Genomic DNA, 13,091 nt, shown 5'->3' with positions numbered 1-13,091 from the left:
AGGATAGTCGAAGAGTTGAAGAAAGTTCACTTTTGGAGGTGTAGTTGTTAGGTCTGACTTAAGATAAAATTTTAATTAGTTGAAACTTTGCATCATCTTTATGCTTTCCTTTTATACCATTTGCTCATTTCCTATTGCCTCTTTTTGTAGGCATTCCATTGTTTTTCTATATCTGACACCCATCTCCCAAATTATAGGCAAAGAGAGTTTTCCTAAGGAAAATGCTATGTGTTTTAAATATGCTTCATACAGTAAAACTATATTCATTTTAGAAATTTTGGAAAATATGTACATGGGAGAAATGAAATTCACCTGTGAACCTATTATTCCTCAGATATAATGCCAACATTTGTGTTTATATTTCATGCCTCTTTTTTTTCCTGTTACCCGTTACCCTATCTATTATAATAAAAGAGTAATATGCGGATTGACCATCACTCTAACACACAAGCTGGCTGCCCCCATGTGGTCAAAGATCCTGCCCCCATGTGGATACAAGATGGCCACAACAAGATGGCCAGTAGGGGAGGGCATTTGAGAGGGACCAGGTTTGCAAAAGAGGGCAGTTGGAGGCAATCAATCCTTCAGGGGAGGGCAGTTAGGGGTTGCCAGGCCAGCAGAGGAGGGTAGTTGGGGGCAAACAGGCTGGCAGGGGAGCAGTTAGACATCAATCAGGCTGGCAGGCAGAAGTGTTTAGGGGCAAACAGGAAGGCAGGCAGGTGAGCAGTTGGGAGCCAGTAGTCCTGGATTGTGAGAGGGATGTCCGACTTCCAGTTGAACATCCCTCGAGGTGTCCCAGATTGGAGAAGGTGCAGGCTGGGCTGAGAAACACTCCCCTACCCCGTGCACAAACTTTATGCACTGTGCCTCTAGTCCTAATATATAAAAAGCTAGGATCTATCATGACTGAAACAACTGGACAGATGACCGAACAGCAGGCTACATGTGACGACCAGGCCAGTGGAGTGGGGGGCAACCAGGCAGGCAGGAGGGCAGTGGTGGGGGGCGACCAAGCCAACAGGGGGGCAGTTAGGGGTGACCAGGCTGGCAGAGGGGTAGTTGGGGCAACCAAATCCGCAGGGGAGGCAATAAGGGGTGACCAGGTTAGGAGGGGGCAGTTGGGGGCTACTAGGTCGGCAGGGGGGTTAGTGAGGGAAAACCAAATGACTGAACAATAGGCTGCTTGGGGTGACCAAGCCGGCAAGGGGGGCAATTAGGGGCCACCAGGCTGGAAGAGGGGGGCTGTTGGAGTGACCAGGTTGGTGGGGGTAGTTGAAGGTGACCAGGCCAGCAGACAGAGTTGGTTAGGGGTGATCAGGCTGGTGGTGGTGGTGGTGGTGGGGGGGGGGGTGGCAGTTAGGAGCAATCAGGCAGGCGAGCAGTTAAGGAGTCAGCAGTCCTGGATTGTGAGAGGGATGTCTGGGCTGGGCTGAGTGCACCAGACCTCTAGTCTACATATAAAAAACTAACTACCGAACGACTGGTCAACTGGTCGCTATGATGTGACAGACGCTCAGTTCACAGGATTGGGTTCCCTCCTGTCTGGATCAGGCAGAAACTGGCTATTCTACATCCTCCAAGGGGTCCCAGATTGAGAGAGGGTGCAGGCCAGGCCGAGGGACCCCACATTGCATGAATCTGTGCACCGGGCTTCTAGTATTTTTATATTTTACTAGTGGCCCGGTGCACAGATTTGTGCACATTGAAAAGAAATTTATTAGAAGGTGGTTGGTGGGCGGGACTGGTGAGATGGGCTGGACGTGCCCTGGAGCCAACTTCCCGTGGTCTCTCCCTGTCTGGCAACTCTGGGTCAGTGTTGAGGCTATAAGTGCTTCTGGGGAGTGAGCGGGGCCCCTCTGGCAGGTGGGGTCCTTTGTCCCTGCCTGTGGGGATTGGGCTGAAACTGACTCTCCAACATATCCCAAAGGGTCCCAGAGTGTGAGAGTTGCTATCGCTGGGATTCTCCTCTGTTGAGCATCTGCCCCTGGTGGTCAGTGTGCTTCATATTTACCGGCCAAGTTGGCCAGTCGCTTAGCTTTTTATATATAGAGAGTAGAGTGCCCCAGCATGAGAATGAAATCACATGAGGAGGGATGCCCTGCCTCTCACTATGTGAGGAGGCACCCCGAGGGGGGCCGGGGACCATGCCTGATTCAGGTAGCACCAGCTGCTGCATTGTGTCCACTGAGGAGGGGGTGTGCTCCGAGCCACGTGGTGGCTGCTCAGAACAAGCCCCTGGCTGCTGCATTGTGTCTGCTGGGGTGGGAGCAGATACTCCTACACTCTGGCCCGCCTACGACCCCAGCCTCCCCACTAATGCTGGGGCTGGAGGCAGTGTGCAGTCCCCTCCTGCCTAACTGCATGTGAAGCTCCTCCTGAATGGGTCCTGATGCAGCCTCTTCCTGAATAGGCTAATTAGCATATTTCCTGTTTACATATATAGATAATTGGATCACACTGCTGTGCTGATTTGGATTCTGCTTTCTTTATTTAATAGTTCTATGAACTTGTTAATTCATACATTTTCCAAATTTTTAATGACTTCAAAGTCTTCATTCTATGATGTCTCATTTTGGATATTGTTTCTAAATTTTTGTTGCTATAAACAGCACCATTTTACTGTCCCTAAATCTTTGACTCATTAAGTGAAATTGCTAGGACAGTATTGAAGTTCATTTTTGGGGGCTTGAAAAGTAAACTCTAGAAGCCAATGTTGAAGTTAAGACTAATGGTCTCAAATGTAGAATTGGTATTCTTAATCTGTGATGTTACCTTCATTAGTTGGATTGTTTTGTCTTTAATGAGTGCTAGTTATTGCTTCACAAACAATTTCATTCTTAAGCTTATGCATCCTACCTCATCTGCTCTCACTTCCTTTGCTATGTGGTGACTGCTTTCATCAAGTCTTGCTCATCCAAATATCCACTCTACAACACAAACAAAACATCTGCCTTTTAACTTCAAACTATTAACTTTTTTTTTTTTGCTTTCAGAATTCTTGAAAAAGTAACTGTACAATAGTCACACTTTATCTGTGTGGGTGATACATTGGAAGATCTTCAGTGGATATGTGAAACTGTGGATAAGACTGAACTATATGCATATATACTGTTTTTTCTATATATACACTAGAGGCCCAGTGCACAAAATTCATGTATGGGTAGGGTCCCTAGGCCTTGCCAGTGGTCAGGGCTGATCTGTGGGGTGACCAGGGTACCCCAAGTGGCACCAACCTTGGCTGGCCTGGGGCCTGCGAGTTGGGGCAGCTGCGACATTGAGCATCTGCTCACTGGTGGTCAGTGCATGTCATAGTGACTGGTCGTTCTGCCATTAGGTCGATAAGCATATTAGGCTTTTATTATATAGAATACCTATGATAGTTCAATTTATAAATTAGGCACAGTATGAGATTAATACTCATATACAATTGAACAATTAAAATAGTAGGTTTAATAAAAGTTATGTGACTAATCACTTGTTCCAAGGAATTCCTGCTGAAATCTTTGTATAGGCTTAATGCTTTCAGATGCAACACATTCGTGTCAGTTGGAACATGTTTTTTGTTCATGTCTTCCACTGACAAATATAAGGCTTTTTCTATTTTAACTAAGCACTTAGGTGTTATGGCTGTAACATTTTCAATTTGAGATATGACAGCAAAACTAGCATTAATTTTTTTCCCTTCACAGTTTCATAGACAGAAAATGCATTCTTACCATAGATCTTAGTAAACTCAGCTTATATATTTTTTTCTTTTCTTATTAAGTTAAGAACTTTAACCTTTTCACTTAAAGAAAGCACTTTAAGGTTTTCTTTCTTTTTATTTTTTAATTTTTTAATTTTTAAAATAAATCTTTATTGTTCAGATTATTACAAATGTTCCTGTTCCCCCTACCCCCAATTGCTCCCCTCCACCAGGTTCTCACCCCACCCTCTACCCTTTCCCACTCCCCACTGTCCTCATCCATAGGTGCACAGTTTTTGTTGAGTCTCTTCCTGCACCCCCCACTCTCCTTTTTCCGAGAATCATCAGTCCACACCCCTTCCATACCTCTGATTCTATTATATTCACCAGTTAATATTGTTCATCAGGTTTTTTAATTCCCTTGGCTTTTGTTTCACTTGTTGATAGATGCGAATTTGTTGATCATAATTTTTATCTTTATCTTCTTGCTCTTCCTAAAGATCCCCCTTCAGCAATTCATATAATTCTGGTTTGGCAGTGATGAACTCTTTTAGCTTTTTTTATTTTATTTGTGAAGCTCTTTATCTGGCCTTTGATGCTGAGTGATAGCTTTGCTGGGTAGAGAATTTTTGGCTGTAGGTTCTTGCTATTCATCACCTTGGATATTTCTTGCCACTCCCGTCTGGCCTGCATGGTTTCTGTTCAGAAATCAGCTGACAATCGTATGGGTGCTCCCTTATAGGTAACTACCTGCTTTTCTCTTGCTGCTTTTAATATTCTCTCTTTATCTTTTGCTCTTGGAATTTTAATTATGATGTGTCTTGGTTTGGTCCTCTTTGGATTCCTTTTGTTTGGGGTTCTGTGTGCTTCCTGGACTTGTAAGTCTATTTCTTTCACCAGGTGGGGGAAGTTTTCTGTCACTATTTTTTCCAAAATGCTTTCGGTATCTTGCTCTCTTTCTTCTTCTGGGAACCCCATAATTCTGATGTTGGTTCTTTTGAAGTTGTCCCAGAGGTTTCTTACACTATCTTCAACTTTCTGGATTCTCTTATCTTCTTGTTTCTGTTGAGTAGTGTCCCCTGCCTCTTTTGTGTTCCAAATCTTTGACTTGATTCTTGCAATCTTCCATTCTGTTTTTAGGACTCTGTATAATATTTTTTATTTCAGACAATGTATTCTTTATTTCTAGTTGACCCCTTTTCATATCCTCATAGGTTCTTTTATTTTATCGGCTTTTCCTAGGAAATTCTTGAAAAACCTTATAACCATGGTTTTGAACTCTATATCCAGTCTCTTTGTGTCCTCCATTTCTTTTGTTTGTGATCTGTTTCCTTGTCTCGGCATTTTTGCTGCTTCCCTGAGTTGGTAGGGTGGCTTTGTGTGCTAAGGTGTCCCATATGGTTCTGTGGGTTAGTCTCCCAGATACCTGAGGTGGAGAGTCTTGGTGTAGCCCTTTGTGGGCTGTGTGTGCAGTCTTGTTGTTAAGCTTTGCTTGTTGTTGGTATCACTGGGAAGTGTTGATCTCCAAGCCAATTGGCTATGAGGATCAGAAGTGTCTCAGCTAAGAGGATTTCTGTATTCCACTTGGATGGGGCAGCTTCTTGGGATGGCACAGACAAACTTTGGTGAATCCCGCAAGATTGGTTGCAGGTGCGCGTACCTCTTTGGTATAGGCGCAGACAAGCTTTGGATTCCTGTCTGTCCCTCCCTAGGAGAGTCCTATTCGAGGCGAATGAGAAAGCTAGCCACTGGAAGGGCTTCTGTGCTCCGCTTGGGGTGGTGCAGACAAGCCCCTCCCCACGAGGGTCTGATTTCTGAGTCCCGCAGTAATGGCCGCTGGCTTCATACACCTCTGAGAGATCTCTGCCCACTGCCTGACAGTCTGGCCTCTCCCTGTCTGGGGCCGTCTATCAGAGCAATAGGGTGGTTCTGTTTTCCTCCCGAACAAGAAAGCCAGCCGTGCATTAGCTGTCTGCCCTCTCCATGCGCAGGGAGTAAGCTGGTAGTGAACTCGCCCACCCTCTCAGGGCTCTGCAAGCAAGCCTTTTTGTGCACGCAGTTCACTGCACCTACACAGTTCCTGAGGCTCAGCTTCCGGGATGGTAAAGCCTCCTCTTAGCCAGCCGTCTGGCGCTTCAGGGTGATATTTCCCGTTTTCCAGTTCTAAATTCAAAATTGTTGTGGTAGGCTGCATTCAGTTGTCTACCCTATGCTGCCATCTTGGTTTCTCTAAGGTTTTCTTTTTGAAATCTCTGAATTCTCAGCACCAATAATTTTGGGGCCATTATGCATTAAGTAAAATAAGGGTGACTTGAGCATGTGATAATCCATAGGATAACCAAGAATACAGTATTGGATCTGATAACCAAGAGAGCTACTAAGTGTCTAACTGGCAGGAATCATATCCAGCATGGAGACACCGAAAGATGATTCATGGTCCCACCCTGACAGAGCACATAGCATGAGATTTCATCATGCTACTCAGAAATGGTGCACAATTTTGAAGTGAGAAGCTTGAAGTGAGAAGGAGAGATAGAAAAACATCAATGATGAGAGAGAGTTATTGATTGGCTGCCTCCTGCACACCCCTCTCCTGGGGATTGAGCCTGCAGCCAGGGTACGTACCCCGACCGGGAATCGAACCATGACTGCCTGGTTCATAGGTCTACACTCAACCACTGAACTGTCGTGGCCAGGCTGGTGTACAATTTGGAACTTACCAGTGGTTTATTTCTGGCATTTTCACTGATATTTCAGATTGTGGTTGATTGCAGGTAACTGAAATCATGGAAAGCAAAACTGTGATGAGGAGTACTGTTCTTTTTAAGCTTTTATTCTCACTCCATTCATAGTTTGGTTACTATTTTCAACATTTTATAGATATATTTTTGCTAAAGGTATTGATTTCCATATTGTAAAATACAGGCCTCTTTAAAAATCTACATCTTTTTCAACTTTTCTTAGCATCTCACCTTGCTGAACATATTACTTCTAAAATACTCTCTTGAATTTAATAATATTACATTGATGATTGTTATTTTTGTTTTACTGGCTTTTTAAAAAATAATTATATTTTATTGATTTTTTACAGAGAGGAAGGGAGAGGGATAGAGAGTTAGAAATATCGATGAGAGAGAAACATCGATCAGCTGCCTTTTGCAGATCCTCCACTGGGGATGTGCCCGCAACCAAGGTACATGCCCTTGACCGGAATCGAACCTGGAACCCTTCAGTCCGAAAGCCGACGCTCTATCCACTGAGCCAAACCAGTTTCGGCATGGCTTTTTTTTTTTTTTTTTCCTCTTTTAAATGCCAACCCCTTAAATATTGGCCGTATAATGCATTTATTATTAATCTAATTATGCACAGTCTCCCAGGTTATGTATGTAATCCATTTTCATATCTTCACTTAACATCTACATACCTATATCCAAAAGTTGATAACTCCCAATGTATCTCCAACCCTAAAGTCTCTAAAATTTTAAAGTATTTTAAGTAGTGCTTACTAAATTATCTCTGTGGGTAGCCTTAATGGACTTCAAAATTAAGATGTTTAAAACAGATCCACTCCCCCAAATTTCACTGTATTTGTACTTACAGTGGTTTTAGCCCCTCTTTATCTATCCGAGTCCAACCAGGAGTGAGAAACCACAGTCATTTGAACAGCGACAGTATAATATGAAAAATATAATTTTTAGTTTAATGTTTTAAAAATCCTATTTTTATAGGGGATTGGAATAACTAGGGATTGGCTAGTAACAAACAAAGAAAACTCTAAAATATATGGGTTAATACATTTGAGAAACTGCTAATGCTCCTAGGATTCAGGTCGAAATTCCTAGGAAGATTTCTTCACCCCTAGGAAGAGGGATGATTCATGGCTCATGACCTTGTTGGAGAGGACATGGCCTTGGCTCACTGAATGGCAGAGAAATCACTGTGGTGTGATTTTAATAGAATTTAATAGGCTGAATTTAATAGAAATCTGCCCTTTAGGGTTCCAGGGAAAGCTGTTCATGTGCTATCTTTTACTAGAGACACTGCTGGGTACTGCACTGCAGGTGCAGGTATTGCAGAAGTTGCTTAAGGGACAGGAGCCAGATGCTGGAGAAACCATTTGGTGGTGCTGATTCTAGCCTTGAGCATACCAGAATCCTAAAAACTTTTTTCCTACAATGTCTTTCTAGTGCCCTCTACTGACAAAATTTAGCACTTTTGTCAGCTAGCAAAGCAAAAATATTTCAAGGGTCTAGATCCATGTTCCTGGAGCCAACAAAAAGGATGAAAAGGAGCTAAGAACAAGAAATCAACAACCAACACATCCATCTAGAAATCCTCTCAATCCTTATACTCTTTACTGGATTCTTTAAATATCTGTTGTCTATGTTTTGTTTTTCCATTCTTTTAAGGGCTTAAATTAGGCTCATATAATTTTTTCTCTTATTCCATCAGCCTTCTCTCATCAATTTTATCCTTTTAATCTTCTGTTTTCTTCTTTTAAAACAAAACTAATCATATTACCTACAGAATTAAATCTAAACAAAACTTTTCACAATTTGGCCATAGTCCATCTTTCTGTTTTTAGTCCCTTTCATCACTAAACTTTTTACTACATTTCAGACATCCTAAGCTCTTTGATGACTGACTGTTTGTTTGCCTACTTCTCCAAGTCTTCCTTCCCCATCATTTTTCAAATTAGCTGTTATCTCGGTGAAGCCTCTTCTTAGTTAGGAAATTGGTTGCTCTGTGTTCTGTGATCTCTCACCACTTTTAAAAGTCATCTCTTTAGTAGCAGTTATCAAGGTACATGAAAATTACCATGTTTTTTTTTTTTAAATATATTTTTATTGAGTTTTTACAGAGATGAAGGGAGAGGGATAGAGAACTAGAAACATCGATCAGCCGCCTCCTGCACACCCCCCACTGGGGATGTGCCCGCAACCTTGACCAGGATTGAACCTGGGATCTTTCCGTCCGCAGCCCGACGCCCTATCCACTGAGCCAAACCGGTTTCGGCAATTACCATGTTTATATGTACTCTGTTTCTCTTATGTTCCTAGGACCTGATGAGACTCTTGAGTAAGGGGAATAATTTTCTGGCTTCATTAAGAGTCTTTGATTTCCTTTTGAAGTCTATGAATTATAAATAGACTTTTGGGCTTCCCATTTTACAAGATAACTTTTGAAAAGTAGCTCCTGCCCTAGTTGGTTTGGCTCAGTGGATAGAGCATCAGTTTGTGGACTGTAGAGTCCTGGGTTCGATTCTGGTCAAGGGCACATGCCTAAGTTTTGGGCTCAGTCCCCAGTAGGGGGCATGCAGGAGGCAGCCAATCAATAATTCCCTCTCATCATTGATGTTTCTCTTTCTCTCTTCCTCTCTGAAATAAATAAAAATATATTAAAAAAGCTCTTGAATACTGTAGTCTTTTGTTTTCATTATAGTAATGTATTTTATACTGTATAGTTTTTAACAGTTTAAAAGATATTTGTAAATATTTTATTTCTGTTAGCACCTTCTTTCCAGCAGGCTGTCCCCCAGCGGCAGGGGTGCCTGGAGGTCAGCAACCTTGGGCTGTGAGGCTGGGTCTGCACTAGCAGGGAGAGACTGTATATGAGCCTCTGGGCAGCAGCTGGGGTGGCAGCTGACGTCCTTGGGTACTGCTGATTTCGCCCATGTTGTGAAAGGGATTGGATGTTATAACTGGCTTTTCAAAAAGCCCCGCTTTGCTGAAACTTGAAAAGGGTCTTTGACCTCTATCTCCTTTCCTAGCCAATTCTGAAGTTACCTGACACAAGTGGTGAGACAGTTCTATCGAAAGGATTGTTGAAAACATATAACCTCTGTGAAGAAAGTGTCCCTTTTTTCTTTTTTGCAAAAGAGACATTCTCAAAATGCCAATTAACACCCAAGAATATTTTCTTCATTAATTAATTTTTTTTTAGAGAGAGAGTGGAAAAAGGCAAGGAGGAGGAGTGATAGAGAAAAACAGTGATGTGAGAGACACATCAATTAGCTTCTTCCCACACTCACTGATAGACTAGGAAGGGGATTGAACCTGCATCCCAGGTATATGCCCTTGACTGGGAATTGAACCTGTGATCCTCCAGTGTGCAGGCTGACACATTAACCACTGAACTAAACAAGCCAGGGCTGAAGGACATTTTGTCTCCTGACATGTTCAGTCATCCCCTTGGAGACTTTTGCCACACCATTCACACTGGCAGAGAGCCAGCATGATGTCTTTGGAGATATTTTCTTAGTTCAAGGAATCTATGACCTTTTTACCTGGAAACCCAGAGGAAGCACACTAGAGTGAGTTCCCTGGGCATAATGAGTCCTTCTGGGACAACAAAACAAGAATTGCCTTCCTCTATGGTAAAAAATGCTATCTCCTCCTAACCTTGGTGGGTCACAAGCACTCATGTTGTCCTTATTGTCACTGGTGACATTTAATTCCAAGCAGGAGACCTTTGGGCCAACAAAGACACCCAGGCTTACCTGTGAGACTGTCATGGAGACAAAGGCTTAGGAGAAAAGCAGTCTGTTGGAGAATGGGACAGTCCACCAGGGAGATGTCTCGTGTGGCTCCAGCGGGTCCGTATGGCAGTACAGCTAGGGTAGGGAGAGAGATACTTCTACCTTTCAGAACAGTACCCCTGCCAAGGACACGTTTGACCATTCCACCCTTGTGCAAGCTTGGCAAGGAAAAGACTAAACAGAGGAGTCCCTTTCTGATCTGGCAGGTTTCTGCCTCTCCATGAAGCTTGATCTTGGGCCCTTATTTCTGGATAAGGTGCTGAATGCTAGGGATAAAAATAAGTAATGCATTTTTTCAGCAATTCTTTTGAGGTAAAAGTTACACACCCTCCCCCCTCCCCATACACACACCACACACAACAAAAAACCAACAACCACAGAACATATAACACAAAACAAAGAACCACAGTGAAAGAGAAGAGCATCACCAGCTCATTTTTTGGTGGTTCTAAAATAATGTTCTTACAAAGTTTTGTGTGTGTGTGTGTGTTTTTTTTAAACCTCTTACGCCCTCTTTGTAGAAACAGTTTTCAAAACAAAACAAAACAAAACAAAACAGAAACCAAGATGGTGGCATAAGGTAAACACCTAAATGTAGCCTACCACAACAATTTTAAAATTACAACTGGAAAACAGAGCGGACATAGTCCAGAAACATCAGAAAGCTGGCTAAGTGGGAGCTCTACCAATTAGAAAAAAAGAGAAAAAGATGCTGAGCCTCAGGAGCTGTGGAGGTGCGGAGATCTGTGAGTGCGGAATATGCTGCTGGCTTACTCAAGGCGCTTGCACGAAGAGGGTGGGCAGCTAACGCGCAGCTAGCTTTCTCGTTGGGGAGAAAAACAAAACCTCCTTATTGCACTGATATCCAGCTCTGGACAGGGAGAAATTGGACTGTCAGGAAGCAAGTGAAACTTGAGAGCAACCTTCTCTCAGAGGTACGTGCGGCCAGCAGCCATTGCTGCAGGACTCGGAGAACAGGGTCCTCTTTAGGCGGGGCTGACGGGAAACCAAAGCTTGTCTATACCACCCTGAGACTCCACCCCATCCAAGCTGAGTACAGAAACCCTCCATAGCTAGACACTGCTGATTATCACAGCCATTTGGCTTGAAGATCAACTCTCCCCAGTGATAACAACAACAAGCAAGGCTTAACTACAACAAGACTGCTCATACAGCCCACAAAGGGCTGCACCAAGAGGATCCACCACAGGTAACTGGGGAGGCTGAGCTACTGGGCCCTGCTAGGAAACCTAGTACGCAGAGCCACTCCATCTACTCAGGGAAGCAGCTAAAATGCAGAGACAAAGAGGTAGGCCTCAATTGAAGGAAGTGGAGGAAAGCAAGAGACTGGATATAGAGTTCAAAACCACAGTTATAAAGTTTTTCTTATTTAAAAAAATTTTTTAAATTAAATTATTATCTGTGTACATATCTTACCATTGCCTCCCCCTCCCTCCCCCCCCATACATGCCTTCCCTCCCCAGAGTTTTGTGTCCGTTGGTTGTACTTATATTCATGCATACAAGTCCTTTGGTTGATCTCTTATCTCCCCTAGATTTCCCTCCCCTCCCCAAAGTTACAAGGTTTTTCAATAATTGCCTAGAAACGGCTGATAAATTAAATGAGACCCTTAAGGATATGAAAAGGAATCAACTAGAAATAAAGCATTCACTGACTGAAATAAAAAATATTATACAGAGACCTAAAAGCAGATGAAAGGATAGCAAGAATCAAGTCAAAGATTTGGAATAGCAAGAGGCAAAAAACACTCCTCCGGAAAAGCAAAAAGCAAATAGAATACAAAAAGTTGAAGATAGTGTAAGAAGCCTCTGGGACAACTTCAAGTGTACCAACATAAGAATTATGGGGGTCCCAGAAGAAGAAAGAGAGCAAGATAATGAAAACTTATTTGAAGAAATAATGACAGAAAACTTCCCCCACCTGGTGAAAGAAATAAACTTACAAGTCCAGGAAGCACACAGAACTCCAAACAAAAGGAACCCAAAGAGGACCAAACCAAGACACATCATAATTAAAATTCCAAGAGCAAAAGACGAGAGAATTTTAAAAGCAGCAAGAGAAAAGCAGGTAGTTACCTATAAGGGAGCATCCTTACGATTGTCAGCTGATTTCTCAACAGAAACCATGCAGGCCAGACGGGAGTGGCAAGAAATATTCAAAGATGAATAGCAAAAACCTACAACCAAGATTACTCTACCCAGCAAAGCTATCATTCAGTATTGAAGGCCAGATAAAGATCTTCACAAATGAAAAAAAAGCTAAAGGAGTTCATCACTGCCAAACCAGAATTATATGAAATGCTGAAAGGTATTCTTTAAGAAGAGCAAGAAGAAAAGATAAAAATTATGAATAACAAATACGTAACTATCAACAAGTGAATCTAAAAACCAAGGTAATAAAAAATCTGATGAACAGTATTAACTGGTGAATATAATAGAATTGGGTATAGAAAGGGAGTGGACTGATGATTCTTGTGGAAAAGGGGAGGGGGAGCGCGGGAAGAGACTGAACAAAAATCGTGCACCTATGGATGAGGATAGTGGGGGGAGGGTAAGGGCAGAGGGTGAGGTAGGAACCTGGTGGAGAGGAGCTATGGAGGAAAAAAAGAGGAACAATTGTAATAAACTTAACAATAAAGATTTATTAAAAACAAAAAGCAAAAAAACCCCCCCAAAAACAAAACAGCCCCCCCCCAAAAAACAAAAACAAAAACAAAAAACAACAAAAAAAACTTGTCCTGGGTAAAAGAGGGCGTCAGTTAGAAGCCATTTTCAGCAGGCATGGATATTCAGCTCATGCTTTGTTTGTAGACATAAGAAATCTGCCTGGGCCAAGATGGGCACTAGC

At 42.7% G+C, this 13,091-nt stretch overlaps 1 protein-coding gene and 1 pseudogene across 2 annotated transcripts in view; both read left to right on the top strand.

The window, feature by feature from the left end:
- YME1L1 (YME1 like 1 ATPase) overlaps positions 1–13,091 on the top strand; it is a 73,520-nt gene that overhangs the window by 12,929 nt on the left and 47,500 nt on the right. The window lies entirely within an intron of this gene.
- Positions 6,096–10,512, top strand: LOC311612396 (cdc42 effector protein 3-like; annotated as a pseudogene). Its single transcript has 2 exons — positions 6,096–6,190; positions 9,794–10,512. The product of its transcript is annotated as a cdc42 effector protein 3-like (transcript).

The sequence above is a fragment of the Pipistrellus hanaki genome (genome assembly GCF_964339955.1).
Source record: "Pipistrellus hanaki genome assembly, chromosome: 1".
NCBI lineage: Eukaryota > Metazoa > Chordata > Mammalia > Chiroptera > Vespertilionidae > Pipistrellus > Pipistrellus hanaki.
The sequence above is the reverse complement of the archived record's forward strand: the minus strand, read 5'-3'. Positions and strand labels throughout refer to the sequence as shown.